Genomic DNA, 8,169 nt, shown 5'->3' on the forward strand with positions numbered 1-8,169 from the left:
ACAGAAAAGCACTTAGGGAAATTGGGCAGAATCGCAGGATTCTCCAGAGTCACTATAGGAGGAGAGGTGACCAGGGGAAAGCACACCACAAACTACAGGCCTATCTCGGTGAAGGGCTGGAGTGCCATAGCCCTCAGGACATTTGGGAGAAGCCGGTCAGTTAGGTGGACCGACTCCAGAGTGGCCTTTACACTAGAGTCTGGCAACGGATGGAGGTGACTCTGCCCATTTCCCTTCAGGAAGGTCCCTGGGAGTGTAGGTCCAGTGGCACAGGGCCCTGGATTCCAGGGCACCCAGGTGGACAAAGCTGGCGATCCTGTTTTCCCCCTAGGACAGGCAGAAGCAGGGAGGGCACAGAACAGTGAGAACTCTCCTGCTGCTGGGCACCCCCAAATTGTGTAGATCAGTGAATCCATGCTGGCCCCCAGGGGCATCTAGGCCAGTGCGGACTAGGAGACTGCGGTTAGTTACTTGTGGGGAGCTCGACTCCAGGGCTGGAAATCTGGCCACTGCCATTTTTATTTTTTCTCTTCCTTTCACCTTGTACCTGCGAGAGGTGGGACTTCTAGGGAACAGAGGCTTCACAGGATAAACAGCTCCCACTGAGCCCAGCACCTGGCAGGAGTGGGGTGTCTCCACCCAGGCACAGACACCTGAGAATCAGCACAGCAGACCCCTCCTCCAGAAGACCAGCTGGAAATAAAAGGGAAAAGCAAGTTTACTGAACAAGCAGCACTGGAAAGCTCCTGGACTGAGGGAAAATAGTACATTGAACTATAGGGTCCTTTTTTCTTTTTCTTTTTCCATTATGATACATTTTTATATCAGACTAAAAATTTCTAATATTTTTCTCTTTTCAACCTAAACTATAATATTTTACCAGCTCTTCATTTTTAAGTTTTTTCCTTAATGACTTTCATATTTCTTCAATTACACGTCTTAGATTTTTTTTTCACTTCTAAATTTCCTTCGATGTATTCAATTTAATTTTGGTAGATATATGAGACATGGGTTTTTGTTTTTTTGTTTTTTTCTGCCTCATTTTGTTTTACAATGGTGGAAGTTAGTACCTTCTAACACATGACCAACATACATCCCAGAACCAAGTGGAATACTCTGTTGGTTCATTCCGAGAGATTATATTCTCTCTTCATTCCCATTCTGCCCCCCTCTTTTATCTTGTTTGTGTTTTGGTGGTCAATGTTGGGGTTTCTACAAGTATTGCTGGTTTATACAAATTTGGGACCGAGCATCTTCTTATGTACAGAACTTAATACACTCAGAACCAATAGGATCACTCTCCAGGACCCCTTAGGTAGACTACATTCTCTCTCCACTACCACTTCCTCATCACTATCATCACCCTCCCATTTTTTTCTCTTTTTCCTCTTTTCTTTACTTTTTTTTTCTTTTCCTTTTTTCTTCTTCTTTGTTTTTGGTTTTTGGCTTTTTATTTTTACTACTTTGTTTTAAAATTTGTTTTTCACTTTAGTGGTCCTTTTGTTTTGTTTTGTTCTGTTCTTTTTGTTTTAGTTTCTGATCTTTGACCTCTTCAGAAACATCTAGGGTGTATTTTACTTAGGTTGTGGTTGATATTTTTGACCCAGTTAGCTCATACAGCCACTCTGCACTGGACAAAATGACTAGAAGGAAGAATTCACCACAAAAGAAAGAACCGGAAACAGTACTCTCTGCAACAGAGTTACAAAATTTGGATTTGAATACAATGTCAGTAATTCAATTCAGAAGTACAATTATAAAGCTACTGGTGACTCTGGAAAAAAGCATAAAGGACTCTTGAGACTTCGTTACTGCAGAATTGAGATCTAATCAGGTCAAAATTAAAAACAGATTAAATGAGATGCAATCCAAACTGGATGTTCTAATGGCTAGGGTTACTGAGGTGGGAGAGAGAGTGAGTGACATAGAATTCAAGTTGATGGTAAGGAAGGAAGCTGAGGAAAAAGAGAAAAACAATTAAGAGTCCACGAGGAAAGGCTTAGAGAAATAAATGATAGCTTGAGAAGGAAGAATATATGTCTAATTGGTATTACAGAAGAGGCTGAGAGAGAGAGAGAGAGAGAGAGAGAGAGAGAAAGAGAGGACTACAATGTATTTTGAACAAATTATAGCTGAGAACTTCCGAAATCTGGGGAAGGAAACAGGCATTCAGATCCAGGAGCTAGAGAGGACCCCCGCCCCCCATCATTGAAAACCATCAACACTTCAACATTTAATAGTGAAGCTTGCAAATTTCAAAGATAAAGAGAAATTTTTTAAAGCAGCAAGAGACAAGAGATTCTTAATTTATATGAGGAGAACTATCAGATTAACAGCAAACCTCTCTCCACAGAGGTCTGGCAGGCCAGAAAGGGCTGGCAGGATATATTCAGGGTACTAAATGAGAAGTGTAGCCAAGAATACTTTATCCAGCAAGGCTCTCATTCGGAATAGAAGGAGAGATAAAGAGCTTCCAGGATAGGCAGAAACTGAAAGAATATGTGACCACCAAACCAACTCTGTAAGAAATATTAAGGAGGACCCTGTAAAAAAAAGAGGGATCCCAAAGACACAATCCACAAAACAAGGACTAAGTAGGTAATATGATGACAGTACATTAAGATCTTTCAATAGTTACTCAAACGTGAATGGGTTAAATGATCCCATCAAGAGACACAGCGTATTGGACTGGATAAAAATGCAAGACCCATCTATTTGCTGTCTACAAGAGACTCATTTGAGACCTAAGGACACCTACATTTTCCATTCAAATGACCCTCAAAAAAAAGCTGGGATAGCAATCCTCATATCAGATAAATTAAAGTTTATCCCAAAGACTGTAGTAAGAGATGAAGAGGGACACTATATCATACTTAAAGGGTCTATCCAACAAGAAGACCTAACAATCATGAATATTTATGCCCCTAATGTGGGAGCTGCCAAGTATATCAATCAATTAGTGACCAAAGTAAAGAGATACTTAGATAATAATACACTAATAGTAGGAGACTTCACCACGGCACTTTCTGCAAATGACAGATGTTCTAAGCAGAACATTACCAAAGAAACTAGGGCCTTAAAAGATACACTGGACCAAATATATGTGACAGAAATATACAGAACATTCCATCTGAATGCAACAGAATACACATTCTTCTCAAGTGCACATGAAACTTTCTCCAGAATAGAACACGTACTGGGTCACAGATCAGGTCTCACCCGGTACCAAAAGATTGGGATTGTCCTCTGCATATTTTCAGACCACAATGCTTTGAAACTAGAAATCACAGAAGAAATCAATCACAAAAAGAAATTTGGAAGAAACTCAAACACGTGGAGGTTAAAGAGCATCCTATTAAAAGATGAAAGGGTCAACCAGGAAATTAAAAAGATTCATGGAAACTAATGACAATGAAGATACAACCATTCAAAATCTTTGGGATACAGTAAAAGCAGTCCTAAGAAGGAAATACATCACAATACAAGCCTCCCTCAAAAAATTGGGAAAAAAATCAAATACACAAGCTAACCTCAAAGTTAATGGAATTGGAGAAAGAACAGCAAGTGAAACCTACACCAAGCAGAAGAAGAGAAATAATAAAGATTTGAGCAGAACTCAATGAAATAGAGACCAGAAGAACTGTGGAACAGATTAACAAAACCAGGAGTCGGTTCTTTGAAAGAATTAATAAGGTAAATAAACCATTAGCCAGCCTTATTAAAAATGAAAAAGACTCAAATTAATAAAATCATGAATGAAAGAGGAGAGATCATAACCAATACCAAGGAAATACAAATGATTTTGAAAACGTATTATAAGTAGCTATATGCCAACAAATTAGGCAATCTGAAGAAATGGACACATTTCTGGAAAACCACAAATTACCAAAACTGGAACAGGAAGAAATAGAAAACCTGAACAGCCAATAACCAGTGAGGAAATTGAAGCAGTCATCAAAAACCTCCCAAGACACAAAAGTCCAGGGCCAGATGGCTTCCCAGGGGAATTTTATCAAATGTTTAAAGAAGAAACAAAACCTATTCTACTAAAGCTGTTTTGAAGGATAAAAGAGATGGAAACTCATTTTATGAGGCCAGCATTACCTTGATTCCAAAACCAGACAAAGACCTCACCAAAAAAGGAGAATTATAGACCAATATCCCTGATGAACACGGATGCAAAAATTCTCACCAAGATACTAGCCAAAAGGATCCAACGGTACATTAAGAGGATTATTCACTATGACCAACTGGGATTTATCCCCAGGATGCCAAGTGGTCAACACTCGTAAAGCCATCAATGTGATAGTTCACATCAACAAGAGAAAAAACAAGAATGATATGATCCTCTCATTAGATGCAGAGAAAACATATGACAAAATACAGCATCCATTCCTGATGAAAACTCGTCAAAGTGTAGGGATAGAGGGAACATTCCTCAATATCATAAAAGACATTTATGAAAACCCACAGCGAATATCATTCTCAATGAGGAAAAACTGAGAGCTTTTCCCCTATGATCAGGAACATGACAGGGATGTCCACTCTCACCACTGCTATTCAACATAGTACTAGAAGTTCTAACCTCAGCAATCAGACAACAAAAAGAAAGAAAAGGAATTCAAATTAGCAAAGAAGAAGTCAAACTCCCCCTCTTTGCAGATGGCATGATACTGTACATAGAAAACCCAAGAGACTCCACCCCAAGATGGCTAGAACTCATATAGCAATTCAGCAATGTGGCAGGATACAAAATCAATGCCCAGAAATCAGTGGCATTTCTTTTTTTTTAAATTTTTTTTAAAAATTTATTTATGATAGTCACAGAGAGAGAGAGAGAGAGAGAGAGAGAGGCAGAAACACAGGCAGAGGGAGAAGCAGGCTCTATGCACTGGGAGCCCGACGTGGGATTCAATCCCGGGTCTCCAGGATCCAGCCCTGGGCCAAAGGCAGGCGCTAAACCGCTGCACCACCCAGGGTTCCCATCAGTGGCATTTCTATACACTGAGACTAAAGAAAGAGAAATTAAGGAGTCAATCCCATTTACAATTGCACCCAAAAGCATAAGATACCTAGGAATAGCGACACCTGGGTGACTCAGTGGTTGAGCATCTGCCTTTCACTCAGGGTATGATCTCAGTTCGGGTTCAAGTCCCACATCAGGCTCCCTGTGAGGAGTCTGCTTCTCCCTCTGCCTATGTCTCTGCCTCTCTTTCTGTCTCTCATGAATAAATAAATATAATCTTTTATTTAAAATATACCTAGGAATAGACCTAACCAAAGAGGTAAAGGATCTATACCCTAAAAACTACAGAACACTTCTGAAAGAAATTGAGGAAGACACAAAGATATGGAAAAACATTCTATGCTCATGGATTGGAAGAACAAATATTGTGAAAATATCTATGCTACCCAGGACAATTTACACATACAATGCAATCCCTATCAAAATACCTTGGACTTTCTTTACAGAGTGGAACAAATAATTTTAATATTTGTATGGAATCAGAAAAGACCCCAAATAACCAGGGGAATATTGAAAAAGAAAATCAGAGCCGGGGGCATCACGATGCCAGATTTCAAGCTATTACAAAGCTGTGATCATCAAGACAGTGTGGTCCTGGCACAAAAAACAGATATATAGTTCAATGGAACAGAATAGAGAACCCAGAAATGGCCCCTCAACTCTATGGTCAACTAGATATTCAACAAAGCGGGAAAGAATAGCCACTGGAAAAAGGAGTTTATTCAATAAATGGTGCTGGGAAAATTGGACATCCACATGCAGAAGAATGAAACTAGACCACTCTCTTTCACCATACACAAAGATAAATCAAAATGGTTGAAAGATCTAAGTGTGAGACAAGAATCCATCAAAATCCTGAGGAGAACACAGGCAAAACCCTTTTTGAACTTGGCCACAGCAACTTCTTACAAGGTACATCTATGACAGCAAGGGAAACAGAAGCAAAAATGAACTATTGGGACTTAATCAGGATAACAAGCTTCTGTACAGCAAAAGAAACAGTCAACAAAACTAAAAGACAACCTACAGAATGGGAGAGGATATTTGCATATGACGTATCAGATAAAGGGCTAGTATCCAAGATCTATAAAGAACTTATTAAACTCAACACCTAAGAAACAAACAATCCAATCATGAAATTGGCAAAAGACATGAACAGACACTTCTCCAAAGAAGACATACACATGGCCAACAAGCACATGAGAAAATGCTTCGCATCACTTGCCTTCAGGGAAATACAAATCAAAACCACAATGAGATCCCACCTCACACCAGTGAGAATCGTGAAAATTAAAAAGACAGGAAACAACAAATGTTGGAGAGGATATGGAGAAAGGGGAACCCTCTTGCACTGTTGATAGGAATGTGAACTGTAACAGCCACTCTGGAAACTGTGTGGAGATTCCTCAAGAAGTTAAAAATAGAGCTACCCTACGACCCAGCAATTGCACTACTGGGGATTTACCCCAAAGATACAGATGCAGTGAAATGGCAAGACACCTGCAGCCCCAATGTTTCTAGCAGCAATGTCCACAATATCCAAACTGTGGAAGGAGCCTCGGTGTCCATTGAAAGATGAATGGATAAAGAAGATGTGGTCTATGTATACAATGGAATATTACTCAACCATCAGAAACGACGAATACCCACCCTTTTCTTCGATGTGGATGGAACTGGAGGGTATTATGGTGAATGAAGTAAGACAATCATTATATGATTTCACTCATACGGGAAATATAATAAATAGTGAATGGGATTATAAGGGAAAGGAGGGGAACTGAGTGGGAAAAATTAGAGAGAGAGACAAACCATGAGTGACTCCTCTAACTCTGGGAAACAAAGGGTTGCAGAAGGGGAGGCAGGTGGGGGGTTGGGGTAACTGGCTGACAGGCGCTGAGGAGAGCACTCGATGGGATGAGCACTTGGTGTTATACTCTATGTTGGCAAATCGAACTTTAATAAAGGCAAATTAAAAAAAAATAAAAAATAAAAACCCAAAAAGTTCAGTATAAAAGACTGTTCTCTGGTAATAAAGAGTTAATAAAGGTCAAAATCTTCAGAGAACTGTTGAAAAGAGTTCTCTGGACTAGAGAAAGTGACATATTTTGTGGAAATCATACAAAATATACATAGGTCAGGGCATGTTAATTACAGTTAGTTTTTAGAAAGATATTTTTCACACAAGCTACATGTTGAGAAATTGTTATACCAAATTATTGGTTAACCTGCTGTGCAAGAAGAAAACAATTTGATACCTGCAGAGAATTTGTGTGGTCGACCTTTCATAATGTGAGTGAAATTTTCTCATTTAAGTGGCAACTTCTACCTATATTTAGATCCAAACATAACTACCCCCATTTCTTAGGCTATTAAAACATCACATTTACTCATAAAAATGATCAAATGGAACATTAATCAGCTAAGGTAGTTAAATACAAATCTGGCAAAGATCTAGAATGCAACAATAACCACAGCAGGACAAGGAGACAACAAAACAAAAATTAAGTCAACTCCAGACTTAAATAGATATATAAAAACTACAGAGTTTACATATATAAAGTGTTGAAAATGTTTTTTGAGATCATTTGTTGAAAACATATCTGTGTAAGAGAGCAGGCAAAAAGGTTTGCTACCCTTTTTCTTTCTTTAAATGTTAAAGCTGAAGGGGAGCCTCTGAAACACTGTGTTCATTTTTGTTTTGGTAGGTGGAGTTCACTAACCAAAATGACAACAAACACTCGGAAATGGGGACTTACTCTATGGCATCTATTCAAACCTCTTAAAACCAGAGATGTTTTCCTGTCTGATGTATAAGCCACCCAAGCACAAATTAAAAGCAGATGCTCTATAGTTCTCTGAGAATATTTATGGCTTGGAGTCTATACTTCCTGGTCACCTCTCTGTAGCAGGACATCCTGAAGAGGTAGTGAGTTTTGCAATAATGAATGCTCCCTTCCAGCAGATTTCAGCTTCTCTGTTTTGAAATTAGATTACACATTTTCTTTTCTCAGTGGAAAAAATATCTTTGTAAAAGGAACTTGAAGCATTTTCCATACTACATATGTCCTAATTATACACACAGACTTTTATGTGTTAACCAAAAATAAGAAGCACAATTTTACTTCTACGTACTGAACTCCCCC

The sequence above is a fragment of the Canis lupus genome, chromosome 32 (assembly GCF_011100685.1).
Source record: "Canis lupus familiaris isolate Mischka breed German Shepherd chromosome 32, alternate assembly UU_Cfam_GSD_1.0, whole genome shotgun sequence".
Lineage (NCBI taxonomy): Eukaryota > Metazoa > Chordata > Mammalia > Carnivora > Canidae > Canis > Canis lupus.